Here is a 14,632-nt window from a genome sequence, read left to right as displayed (position 1 = left end):
TTCCTCTTGACATTAAGTTGAGTTATGTCCGACTCTGGGGGGGAGGGGGGGTGCTCATCTCCATTTCTAAGCCGAAGAGCTGACATTGTCCGTAGACACCTCCAAAGTCCATGACTGCATGGAGCGTCGTTACCTTCCTGCCAGAGCGGTACCTATTGATCTACTCACATTTGCATGTTTTCAAACAGATAGGTTGGCAGAATCTGGGGCTAAGAGCAGGAGCTCACCCCACTCCCTGGATTTGAACCACCGACCTTTCGGTCAGCAAGTTCAGCTCAGCAGTTTAACTCGCTGTGCCACCGGGGACTCCATGTCTAGCAAGTTCTATTTGACTTGCAGTCTGTGTACGGGAGGACTTTTAAAAGTTTCCAAGTACTTTGGGATAAGTGATCATCATTCCAATTATGTTAAATTTTATAAGGAAATAACATATTTATAGAGGCGGTAAATGTTGTCAAAATAGCTATTTTCTTACCAAACAGTATGCTACTAAGATACAGTGAGCCAAAACCATAGCATAAAAAGGCAAATATGGGGCATTGTAGTCTCACAGTCATTATTTTTAATCTGGTGAATGGAGGTCATTCAGGTAAAACTCTGAAAAAGACACCTGAGCTGAAATGTCTCTTAGTCGAGCCTGATTATCTTTAATGAACCAGAATAGCAGCTCTTTCATAAAGCAATCATTCTTGGAAACAAGGAAACAGAAATGACTGATGAAAGCCGACTTTCAGGAAGAGGTTGAGTTCATGTTGTCCTTTCTTACTTGCAAATAGGAAAGAAAAAGACTTCTGCTGGAGGCAGAGTTCACATATTTATGACAAGCTGGAATGTGTCCACAGGAGTACAACTAAAATGATCAAGGATCTGGAGAACAAGCCCTATGAGGAGTGGCTTAAAGAGCAGGGTATGTTTAGCCTGTAGAAGATAAGGCTGAGAGGAGACACAATGAGGGGGGCCATTTATAAATATGTGAGGGGAATTCATAGGGAGGAAGGAGCAAGCTTGTTTTCTGCTGCTCTAGAGACTAGGACGTGAAACAATGGCTTCAAACCACAGGAAAGGAGATTCCACCTGAACATTAGGAAGAACTTCCTAACAGTGAGAACTGTTCAGTGGTGGGACTCTCTGCCCCGGAATATGGTGGAGGCTCCTTCTTTGGAGGCTTTTAAACAGAGGCTGGATGCCAACTATCGAGGGTGCTTTGAAGGCAATTTTCCTGCTTCTTGGCAAGGGGTTGGACTGGATCGCCATGAGGTCTCTTCCAACTCTATGATTCTAAGCTTGAATTGGTTAAGGCAAAAGAATGGCATTTGCTTTCATGTCAGGGAGTCTTGGGTATTTTTACATAAGAAACGAACAGAGCAATGTCTTAGCCTGCTTAAAATTGTATTATTGTTGTTATTGTTCCTCTTTCTAAGGATTAATGAAAAAGAGCCCAATTAGAACACAGAGTTATAGAGAGTGGGACTGGAAAAAAAATCTTTCCTGTCTTTTGCTTGTTGTCCTGGAACCACTTTCAGGACATTCCTGCTTAGTTTGGGAAGCGATTTAATGGCATTTACACAAATGACACTAACATTGTGGTATAGTGAGCAAAAGGAAGTTTTTGTGTTTTAAAAATGCATGTCAGTGTCTCCGCATCCTTTTGACTGATCCATGTACTGACTGCAAGAAGTACAAGAAAGATGGGAAGAGATGCCAGTGGGGCTCTTTAAAATGACCTTGCTCTCTCTCTCTAAACTATTTCCACTCTCATTAGTTTCAATTAAAAAGACTCCTTCTGAAGTGATCTAGTACTGTCAGAGAACTGAAAGCTACCTTCTGTGCTGCTGACTGTTCAGTTCGATGGTTATCATTCCTTGCATAGTGACATTGAAAAGCAAGTACATCCTTGTAAATGGGAGAGAGGTTTGGTTACACAGCAAAAGCCAGGCAAGTCCGCCTATGAAAGCCGAAACTCCAGTTGCGCCGTGAAAAAGCAGTGAAACATGTATCAGTAGCTGAAATTTGCAAAAAAGAAAAGAAAAGAAAAAAGAGCATCTTGACAAGACACTTTTCAAAGCAGTTTATTATGAGCCTCTTGCTGTTTTGCAGAGAAGACGCATTTAGTTAATCACTCCAAGTGATTGTGTGTTGTCGAAGGCTTTCATGGCTGGAATCACTGGGTTGCTGTGAGTTTTCCAGGCTGTATGGCTATGTTCCAGAAGCATTCTCTCCTGATAGAATGGTTCAGCGTTTCTGTGTAGAGCCTAAACACGAATCAAAGAACATGAAAGGCACTGCAGAATAATTCATCTAGAGAATTCAGCCATAGCAGAGCACCTGATGAACCAACCTGGGCACATCATATTATTTGAGAACACAGAAATGCTGGACCACTGTTAACAACTACCATGTCAGACTATAAAGCCACTGAAATCCACAAGCATGTGGACAATTTCAACAAAAAGGAAGAAACCATAAAAAATGAACAAAATCTGGCTACCAGTATTAAAAAAGTCTAAAATCAGAACAGTAAATAAAGAGCAACACTCAAAATGCAGTGGAATTCCAGACAAGAATAAGTCAGGGCCAGCTTACACCTCACAACAAAGGATTCCCTCAGGCAGCAACTAGTCAGGTCTTGAAACTGCAGGCTATTAAATTCTAATCAAGGTGACAAATTGCAACATTCACACTTGCCTCAAGCAGACAAGAGTTCTTTCTCCCACCGTGGACATTCCACAGATATATAAACACCGCTTGCCTAGTTTCCAACCTCTGAGGATGCCTGCTATAGATGTGGGTGAAATGTCAGGAGAGAATGCTTCTGGAACATGGCCATACAGCCTGGAAAACTCACTGCAACCTGGTAAGTGATTTTATTTCCCACTTTTCGTGTAACAGTTCTGGAGGATATGTGTTAAAAGAATAAGCCCTTCTAATATACATATCATTAATGTATAAGATTTGTTTTAAAAATGGCCACTGGTGTTGCATGAGATTAAAGAGGACAGATTTATCATACAAATATTTGCCCTCCAAGGTCCCTTTTGATGTATAGCAATATATATATATATATATATATATATATATATATATATATATAGTTTTCTCATGACTAGGAAAACATAAAATTGTCTAGCATTTTTTGATACTGTTCTTTCTCACCAAAACTGTGACTCAAGATAGTTGACAGTATTCCTTCAAGAAAGCAAAACATTTGTATCACATGTATGGAAGTAGTCCACATTACTGATTCTGATGATTTGAGCCTTGGGACCTTCAACAAGAAGAAGTGTAAGGTTCAGTGAGGAAACTTTGCTCTTCCAGATGTTTTGGACTTCACCTCCCAGGTGGCCTGATCTAGAATCATCCATGATAAGGGATTATAGGAGTTGTAGTCCATTATCTCTGTAGAGTTAAAGATTGCCCATCCTTTAGGCAAAACGGAGAGTCATATGAGGTATTCCTACACAGGACTGTTTTCCCCCAGCAGGGGGTAGTATTGTGTAGCATCTGTTGCATTAGGACCAGCAACAAATACAATCATTCCAGAGAGGAAATAGGAAGTGGTGTTGCTACAGCTTTGCACATAAGAAACATTAGGCAAATAACTACAGGGAAACGATCTCAATTGATTTCATTACTTGGAGGAAGTTTGTGTGAAGAAGTGGAGGATGTCTTGAGCAATCACGGTTTCTTGCAGTGATTGCACCAGTTCTTGGAAAAACATGTAGCCTCCACACTGAAAATCAATAGATTTTAATCAGATCCTGTTTAGCAGAGATTGATCTTGAGCAGACACCTGGATCAATCCCCATACAACGCCTATGCTATGTTGATGTTTCCTTTCCGCTATGAAGGAGTTGGCCATTGGGATGGCTTGACAAATACATCTCTGAATTCTGCTATAAATCTTCTTCAACTTGAAAGGAAAATAATCAATACACATTTACTCTGACATAAAGCCCATTCATTTTACTGGGACTGACTTTCTATATCGTGTGGATAGGGTTGCAACTTTTACTTGAAGGGGTTTTGAAGGAGTCTTAAAATAAAAGGATTGCCATATGCTTTTGATTCTTGGATTCATTAAAAAAACAATGCAGGACAAGAGCATACAGGATAAAAAGGTCTGTCTCTTTGTAGTTTCAGCTACATTGTATGAGGTATTACACACCCCATACAATGATACAGATGCAGAGGTGTTGATATCCAAATGTATGAAATGCTTACTTACATTTTGCTCACATTATTCCAACATACAGTTTGCACTGCAGGTGAATACTGGCAGAAAAACAATTGGATATATATTCTCCTGTGCTAGAATTGTACAGCCCTCATACTTGTATAATATATAAGGCACGGTACAAATTAAAATATTAAGCTTCTAACACTAACATGTAATTTTGGTTTAAAAGATCCACAAGAACTTGTTTGCTGGGATTTTTCCATATTGCTTTATTACACATTCCAAATGTCCACTTTATTTCTTTGTTTCACTCTCTCTGTTAATTGCTCTGCAAAATTATTTTTTTAAAAGATAACAAATAAATGCACAGTTTTCAAATGTTCATCAGTTAGTGTCTTGAAAATGATGTATATTTCCAGATACAACATGTTTCCATCACACATACATTGGACCCTCAGTATCCACTGATGCTTGGTTCCAGGATCCCCTGTGTCAAAATCCATGGATACTCGTCCCATTATATAATAATAATAATAATAATAATAATAATAATAATAATAATTGTTATTATTATTATTTATAATTGCAGTGCAACAGACAAACACAGAATTATGTAAGTTTGAAATATGGAATGGCTTAGATGATACTGGAAAATGAGATTAACAGGAAGACATTTGGTTGTTATATGTTTTTAATGGTTTTTATATTATTTTTATAGTGTTGTTTTAAATGTTTAATTGTATATCATGGACTGTTATGGCATCGAATGGCTGCCAATTTGTAAGCCACCTTGAGTCACCTTTGGGCTTGAGAAAGGTGGGATAAAATATTGTAAATAATAATAATAATAATAATGATAATAATAATAATAATAATAATAATAATAATTTTATTTGTGGTATTTGTATATCGCCTTTCTCAACCCCGAAGGGGACTCAGGGCAGTTCACAGTCTCACCATCATCTCCCTAAGGGACTCAAGTGGTGTACAAGACACTCCAGGGTGCACATATAACATACAACAGGTAAAATGGTACAAAAATATAAAAGAAGTCACATAAAATTATAACAACACTCCCCACCAATATATGTAGCATAAAATCCAAGTAATATCATTTTAAAACAACAGTAGATAACAGTAGGTTAACTATAAATCCCAGCAACTACTACTCCCAAATGACAAAATCAATCCCCACCCCAACCTCACCATTATTCAAATGTGAGCGGATCGGGTGTTTGTGCCAAACTTGTTCCAATGAATGAAAATACATCCTGCATATCAGATATTTACATTATTATTCATAACAGTAGCAAAATTACAGTAATGAAGTAGCAGTGAAAATATCTTTATGGATGGGGGTCACCACAATATGAGAAACTGTATTAAGAGGTTGCAGCTTTGAATCTGATGCTTATCCTTTCCTCTACAAAAGACCTCTTTAACATATGAGGATAACTCTCACTAGAAGCAATTTGCCTTCATGCTTTATAGTGGAGCATCTTCTAAAGAAGGCAATTCAGATGACATCTGTTTGACAATGGAGTCTCCAAAGAACCAAGTGACCTGCATGATGCGTTATGGGTAGAAAAAATTTTCAGTTCCAGCTTTTGACCCATGTGTGTACCAAAGGAAAATACATACAAATCAATGCACGGATGTTAGGGATACCAGTTTAACTGCTTTGAATGTTTCACTACACATATTTCTACACATAGTTAGTTAGCTGTCATTAGGGAAAGAGTATTTCAGTGTACATAATTTTCCCTGTGAAGCATCTTAAAACTATTGAATGAAAGCACCGAGAGTGCAAAAAGAAGAGGGGTGCATTATTTGCATTTGAGACAGATTGTCCGTCATGACACATTTGCATTGATACAGATTTCCAAGAACATTTTCTACTTTGGAAGTGCTTCCAGATGAAGAATTCCTAGCACTGCTACTCAAACGGCATCGCATAGTGAGATTCCATCTTTCCCTCATTAATTGATTCTTTTTTTTTTCTGGTGAGAAAAAAAGATGGAAGAAGCAGGACAACGAGAGTTAGAAACTAAGGAAGACATCTGGGAACCCCTGAACAAAATTGTGCCATAAAAGCTTTATTTAGAAGCATCCTTGGTTTAATAAGCAGTGTGGGAAGACTTCACATTCTACATCATTTTACCATTCACGCCTAAGTAAAGCAAAAGCCATATTCTCAACCAGCCTCCACTGGTTCTCGTTTTTAAAGGTATGGGCTTGAATTCTCTTCAATTCTATATAGACTGACAAACTTCTGACCCGAAAATATCTCCTGTACCTGTAATAGTTCTGCATGGAGGAGCAAACTGACTAATTATGCTGTGGTAACAGATGCTGCTCATTTTCTTTCTGCCATACAGATATTGAAAGGACAGAAGAGCCCTACTAGAGCACGTGGAGTACTGCTCAAGTAGCCTGCCTATCTTCTTTCCTATCTTCTTTCCTAGTTTCCTCTCTATCTTCCTTCCCTCCCTCCCTCTCTCTTTTCCCTCCTTCCCTCCTTCTTTCCTTCCTTTGCTCATGCTTTCTTTCCGTCTTTCGTATCTATCTAGCTATCTGTTTGTCTATTTTTGTATCATGCATTTCTTATAAGTCCTGGTGTACATTGTACTCCATTGTTTTACATGGGGCTCCTCTCCTCTTTCTCCTAACACAGTAACACAGGTGTCATTACTGCACACGTCATTATCATATGTCTGGTCACCTCTGCGCTTTGCTACTCTACTGCTGAATACACATGCCCAGTGTGGAACACATCTCACCATGCTAAAACAATGGATGTGGCTCTTAATGAGACATTCCACATTATCACAGGCTGTCTGCACCCTACAGCACTGGAAAAATTGCACTGTATAGCCCAGGCATCCTCAAACAGTGGCCCTTCAGCTGTTGGACCTCCAACTCCCAGAAGTCCTAATGAGCTTGTTCAATTGTCAGGAATTCAGGGAATTGTAGGTCCAAACAGCTGGAGGGCCACAGTTTGAGGATGCCTTGTCTAGCCGGTACTGCACCATCTGACATCCACTGGGAAGTAGCAGTCAATAATGAAAGGACTAAGGCAGTGACATCTATGGCCCATCTTCTGTTCAGATATCATCCAGCACACCAATGTCTTAAATCAAGATTTAAGATTTACAGAGACACTCACAGGAACACTTCAGTAAGCAAGAGTCCAAAAGTGGCAGGCTAAAACCTAGCACCTCAATCCATGGCTGATAACAAATGAGAGACTCCTTCATGAGCACACAGAAGACTGGGCAACTTGGAAGGTGCTGAACAGACTGCACTCTGGCACCACAAGATGCAGAGCCAACCTTTAAAAATATATTTCTATGTTTTTATTATTCTTATAAAACAATTATACATAACCATAATTATTGTGCATTTTGTCCTTCTATATTCCCTTCTCCTCCCCACACCCACCCCTCCCTCTTCCCTGTTAACAATATAATCCTCCCCCCCCCCTATTACATGAGCCTTCTTTCGATTATATCCAGTTTTTTCTTCCAGCTTTCATCATCTGGTTTAACTACCGAAACCATCTTTTAAATGGAGTCCAAATTCTTTAATTTTCTTCTGTTTGTCTGACAATGTCTTTTTGCTTCTTATGATGTCCATAATATCCAGTTGTATTTAGTCCCACACATATTCATACAATTTTTCAAGTGTCCATTTCTTTCTTTTTCTTTCCAACCCCAAGCTATTCCTGCATGTGCTGCTCTAAACATCATCATCATATGCAAAGCCAACCTTAAGAAATGGGGTCATAAAGTGGAGTCCACGACATGCGAGTGTGGAGAAGAACAAACCACAGACCACATATTACAATGCAGCCTGAGCCCTGCCACATGCACAATGGAGGAACTTCTTATAGCAACACCAGAGGCACTCCAAGTGGCCAGCTACTGATCAAAGGACATTTAATATAATGCCAAGTTGTTAAACTTCATGTTTTCTCAGATATATCACAACTGTACCCTTGGTTTGCTCCTGATATGATAAATAAATAAATGATCATACTGGTAACATGACAACTGTAAAACACCTAACATAGGATGGGTTTGGGGAGAGTGATCCATGAATGACTGAAAATAATAGACATTTGCTCTAAGCATTGAATTTAGTTGCAATCAATATGTCCCTCCTCATAACTGCTTATATTGTTGCATTTTACCCAACCCTGTTCTACAAGAATCTCACCTAAATGTGAAAGTTACTATTATAACATATGTGGTGCCGTTTGGTGGCTCCAATGCCCGTGTAGTGATGAATCATCTCCAGATTTTAACCTGAATTTAAAAGGAACTGTCCAAAGTGCTGAAGTCTAATCTAGCTGTCTGTTTCTTCAAAGGTCCAGGACACTGGGCAGTTACTTTAAAATTCAAACAAAAAAAGCAGACCGGATACAGCAGTGACAAATAACCTGTGACCCTCCAGGTGTTTTGGACTTCAACTCCTAGAATTCTGGACCATTGGACAAGATGGCTAGGACTTCTGGGAGTTGAAATCCCAAGCATTGGGAAGACACAGGTTGTGCACCACTGGTAAGAGGTTGTGCACCACCGTAACATTAGCGCCATCAACTGCTCATGGATTCATGGAAGAGTAATTGTCACTCTATCGGGTCGGGGATCAGCAGACATTGTACGTAAATGAGAAAAAAGTAGTGTTACATGTTACATGGAAGTGGGAGGAATATGTCATTAGATTATATACAAGACTGATTGACATACAGAATTACACTCTTGTAAAATTTGCTACAAATCCTTCTAGACATCAGAAACAGCGATGAGTGAACTGCTTCATGTAAATTTGGAATCTGCTTGGCATTTCTCAGAGGCTATTTTGAGGGAAATACATCTGTTCACTCTTGATTTGTAATGCTGCAGTATCTACTCACAATGCCATATTTTATTGTAAAGGAACAGAACTTTGGTTTGACCCATTCCTAACGGGTAATAATTGTGAATTGTGTTGCACTCTACCTGCTAACCATGTTAGAGAGTTATTCTCTCAGCTTCTGTGTTAGTAAAGCTTCAAATTAAGGATATGAAAAAGCAAGACACTTAAACCCTGTTCCCAAAATAGGTTCAGCACTGGATAATTCCTTGAAAAATTAAAACCTATAGTAGATTCAATGCCTTGATCAGAGGGAAATTATCAGCCTCAACTATTTTCCCCCAAACGACATACCCAAGAATATGAAGAACCTTTAGATCCGGACCAGGAACTTTGCTGTGGCATGTCTTTAAGTCATTTTGACTTATGGAGACCCTAAGGAAAACCTATAGCAAGCTTTTCTCATCAACGTTAGTTTAGAGAGGGTTTGCCATTTTCTTCTTTTGAGGTTGAGAGAGTGTGACTTGCCCCAAGGTCACACTCACAGCCATGGGTTTCCATGGCTGTGAGGGAATTCAGACACTGTTCTCCAGAGGCAAAATCCAATGCTCCAACCACTATGCCACTCAGGCTCCAAAAAAACAGATTATAAAACATTCTAAAATAAACCAAAGCAATGTCCTTCTAATCCAGTTCTTTTAAAAACATGCTTCAAATATGGTAGCAACTTGTCCACCAGTTGCGTCCATACCTTGAGAAATCAGACCACAGTGGTCCACACTTCTGGCTCCATCTCAGAGTTTGTTTGTTTGTTTGTTTGCTTGTTTGTTTATTTATTTATAGTATTTATATTCCAACCTTCTCACCCCAAAGGGGACCCAGGGCAGATCACAATGCACACATACATGGCAAACATTCAATGCAGTTTTTGACATACAAGGCATACAGACAGATAGAGGTCATTCAGCAGTTTTTCCACTTTGGATCCTGGAGGTTGCTCGATTCATCCAGAGGGGGAGCTGTCGCTTTGTCCACTATGATGTCGAGCCTTTTGATTTGTAGTATTGCCTCCTTGCTCTCCGTCATTTTTATGGTGTCATGAATTAACTTCTCCTCTTTAAGCAGTCCCTAATTTCTCTACTCACAGCACAGCTGTTTTTGAACGGCTTAGGTGGACAGTAAACTGGACTATTTTAAACAACTTTTTTTAAAACAGCTATTAACAGTCGGGAGCTCAACCCTAACTTGGGCTTCGAACTTGCCACCTTTTCGTTGGCAGTGATTTATTGCAGCTGATTAACCAGCTTTGCTGCCAGCCCAGGTTAAGATCATCTGGGGTGGCGCTGCTCTAAGTCCCACCTCCTTCACAGGTGCAGTTGTTGGGGATGAGAGACAGGGCCTTCTCAGTGGTAGCTCCATGGCTATGGAACTCCTTCCCCCAGCGAAATCAGATCAACCCCCTCCCTCCCAACCCCTTCCTTCAGAAAGCACTAAAAACATGGGTCCAGGACTAAGCCTTTGGCCAATAGTGTAGGGTAATAAGTGATTTGGGATTTATGTGAAATAATGACCAGAACGGCTTTTGACCATGTCTTCAGATTGCATGATTTTAATAATACATGTTATTGTTTATATTGCTTTTTAATTATTTGTTTTAATGTATATGTTTATTTTATTATTTGTCTGTTGATGGCAGCAAATTGTTGCCGATTGTAAGGCCGTTCTGAGTCCCCTTCGGGGCTGAGAAGGGAGGAACATAAATACAGTAGATAATAATAATAATACTAAATCCAACCCTTATTTTTAGATTAACTCTGTCCAACACTCAAAGCTCTACACCATGTTGGTTCTTTATGCTGGATCGAAGACTACAAGCAAATTAAGTTTGCAAGGAGAGATTTTGAGGAGTGATTAATAATCCTCAAACAGAAAAAAACTTTTGGGTCAGATAATCTGGCTATATGCAGGAGATGGAAATCAACAACAATTTTACTGAGCTTAAGTGGTTCACAAAACAAAAAAAATCCATCTGCATTTACAAAGCAGCCGGCTTTGTGCACCTGGTCATCTGAAAACGGATTGTCCAGTCTCTTTAAGAGCTTCGATCTGGAGAACAAATCCTGGAGGAGATTATAATACTCAGATTATAATACTGCTGTTTATTGCAAACTGGACAAATTCATAGTCCATACTCACTCATTGTGAACCTCAATTTGCATTCCTATTCAGAAAATAAATTAATTTGGATTTCTTGAAGTTAAACTTCACAAATATTATGAGATTCAAATTCTAATAATAGGTTTTTGGCCCTTAAACCTTTGAACTAAAAAAAATGTGAACACCTATCCATAGCAGATACTGAATGGATGAAATAGCGATGATAGTTATTTTATAGTGAGTTCTAGCTGTCTATCCTCTGCTTTTGAGAGTACAATGTAACACAAAAATATAGGTCCTGGGAACCACCACATGACCAAAAATGAAGGAGGTCATTTGGATGGATGGCATAGCTGTCTAGTTATTATTATTTGAAATACAACAAATTTAGTACACAGCAAACAAAGTCACTCTGCTGGCTGTTGTATTGGATCACACGTCGGACACTTCCCAAGTGTCTAGGACTGTGTGATGCATGCAGATCCCTGTAGGGTGGCCTTTTGCAGCTGACAGATGGTAATTTTGTGATTGTGTTTAAGTGCTGGCCAAGGTCAGCGTGTGCCGATCACTGGGACCACCATTACTAGCTTGTGCCAGTCTTTGCAGTTCGATCTTTAAATCCTCATATCATGTCAGCTTTTCCAGTTGCTGCTGCTGCTGCTGCTGTTGTTGTTGTTGTTTGATACATAACAAGATTAGTACACAGCAAACAAGATCACTATGCTGGTTTTTGTATTTGATCTCTCATCGGATATTTCCCAAATGGCTAGGACTGTGTGATGTATTGGCAAATAATGCATGCAGATCCAAGTAGGGTGGCCTTTTGCAGCTGAAAGATGATAATTATGTCAGCGCTGACTGTTTTCAAGTGCTGGCCAAGGTCTTTAGGTACTGTACCCAGTGTGCCAATGAGTCTTTGAAATTTATTATTATTATTATTATTATTATTATTATTATTATTTGTATAGCCCACCACAAAGGAGATTCAAAATGGCTTACATTAAAAGCATTTAATTACAATTTAAAATCTACAATGAACATGGCGAGAGTTTCTATATCCTAATTTTGGGACAATGTTCTTGCTCATTTGCAAATTAACATCTTTTTAACTGGCTTAGTTTGTTTAACTGAGAACATGATTCCCTAGCAGTTGATAAAAGCAATGCTTAGACAATTTTTACAATGCATCCCATTTACTTGAAGAGCGTAATGGCTCCTTCTGAGCCGTATGTCATGTAAATAAGTATTTCAAACATTTTTAACATGCATATTATGTACTCCATAGATCAATGGTTTCTTTGAAGCATTTGCACTTTATCTTGTAAAGTCGCATTTAGACTTTTTAAAAGATGCATTATTTATTCAATAGGCTATCACTTCTTTCAGAGATTCTTCATTCTATCATCTAAATATGTATTTAGTCCATTTAAAGATAAATCTCTCTTTATGTCATCAACAGATTGGAAGAGCTCTTCTGAAAAAATTAATCAGGAGAAATGTACTCGAAGGCACCAAAAGCAGCCTGTAGCATAAACCAGACTGGCTTAAAAGAGAATATACAGGCTGTCCCAAAAATCATCACACATTAGGAAAATGGGAAATCCTAGTTTTTTAGTTTTTCAAATGTATGGTGACTTTTGGGGCACTCTTTATTATCATGTGCTGGTTCAGAACCTGTTTGGGCTGCCAGAAAACCAAAACTAAATTAGAACCATTACATTAAAATATGCAGATACCATAAATGCATAATGTTGTGCATGAAATGGTTACTAAAAGGCATCTACGAGCAGACACGAGTCTGGAGATGGAACCTTGGTTTGAAGGGAACAAAACCATAATGGTTTTCTTCACCCTTTGGTATTATATATTGCTGCTTGTCGTTGTGTTGTAAACCGCGTTGAGTCGCCGATTTAGGCTGAGAAACGGCGGTATATAAGCACAGTAATAATAATAATAATAATAATAATAATAATAATAATAATAATAATAATATATCAAAGCCCTCCCACCAATTGCATGGGATGTGCAAGAAGCACACTTGCAACCAAAGCAGCTGCAAATTCCTTGATTCTGATATATACAAATAAGTTGAAATAATTTTTGATAATCATTTTATTGCCTTTATTATCTTTCCTTCTATGGCATTGGAAAGGTGGACCTTTGACTAAAAATTCTGGGACGACAGCTCTCATTATCCTTATCCTTGGCTGGGACTTCTGGGAAATGAAGCCCAAAACATCTGGAAGACCTCATGTTTTCCACCACTGCATTAAAGTAGGAGAGATGCAGATGCTGTTTTCATGAGTCATACATATCATTTTACTTTTCTTCATATGGGTAAATTAACTTTACAGAACTTTGTCAGTGTCAGTATCTACAGGGAATAGGATGAGCTGGGATTAATTTTCTGGTGGTGAAGGTAGGTTCTAGTGCAGCATTTCTCAACCTGGGGGTCGCAAGGGGGTTTCAGTGGGGTTGCCAAAGACCATCAGAAAACACATATTTCTGGTGGTCTTAGGAACCCCTTTGGCAGAGAAGGCTAAAGATCTCTCCATCTTATAACACCCAAATGGCAAGGTCTATTTTCCCCAAACTCCACCTGTTCTCTGGATGTAGGTGAACTACAACTCTGAAACTCAAGGTCAATGACACCCAATTCTTCCAGTATTTGCTGTTAGTCATGGGAGTTCTGTGTGCCAAGTTTGGTTCAATTCCATCATTGGTGGAGTTCAGAATGCTCTTTGGTTGTAGGTTTACTATAAATCCTAGCAACTACAACTCCCAAATGACAAAATCAATCCCCCCAACCCCACTAGTATTCAAATTTAGGTGTATTGGGCATCCTGCATATCAGATATTTACATTAAAATTCATAACAGTAGCAAAATTACAGTTTGGAGTAGAAACGAAAATACATTTATGGTTGGGGGTCGCCACAACATGAGGAATTGTATTAAGGGGTTGCGGCCATTAGGAAGGTTGAGAAACACTGTTCTAGTGGTAGTAGCTTCCAGGATACTTTATACTTTAAGACTTTGTTGGTAAGTCCACTTGCAGCAATACCGCATTGCTGAGTTACTTTACCAAAAAAGGAAGCAGTCAGTCAGCCAACTGCTTACTTGCTAATGGTAGCCAAAAGAGCAGTCTTACACTTAGCAGTCCAGCAACTGTCATAAGATATTAAGGGACTGATAGAGCTGCTTACTTTAGTTGAAAGATTGAGGAGTCTCCGACTATCAAGGGCAGCTGTACTCAGAAAGAGTCACACTCTGACCTGGTACATTTCTGGAACAATCAGCTTTAGCTTAATCAGTTCAAACATTGTTTGACTCCAGCTTTTTCTGGTGGATTTCAATCCTTGGGGGCTTCTACAGTTCAAATATCTTCCCAAGAAGCATACATCTGGGAGACTCCCTGACTTAGTAGATATGTCCAAATCCT

The 14,632-nt window shown here is 39.0% G+C and overlaps 1 long non-coding RNA gene across 1 annotated transcript; it reads left to right on the top strand.

Moving 5' to 3' along the window:
- Positions 1-5,059: 5,059 nt before the first annotated feature.
- On the top strand, positions 5,060-8,221 carry LOC132774628 (uncharacterized). Its single transcript, XR_009631405.2, has 2 exons — positions 5,060-6,404; positions 7,896-8,221. It is a non-coding gene; the product is annotated as an uncharacterized lncRNA (long non-coding RNA).
- The last annotated feature ends 6,411 nt before the right edge of the window (positions 8,222-14,632 follow it).

Source organism: Anolis sagrei, chromosome 4, assembly GCF_037176765.1.
Source record: "Anolis sagrei isolate rAnoSag1 chromosome 4, rAnoSag1.mat, whole genome shotgun sequence".
Classification (NCBI taxonomy): Eukaryota; Metazoa; Chordata; class Lepidosauria; order Squamata; family Dactyloidae; genus Anolis; species Anolis sagrei.
The sequence above is the reverse complement of the archived record's forward strand: the minus strand, read 5'-3'. Positions and strand labels throughout refer to the sequence as shown.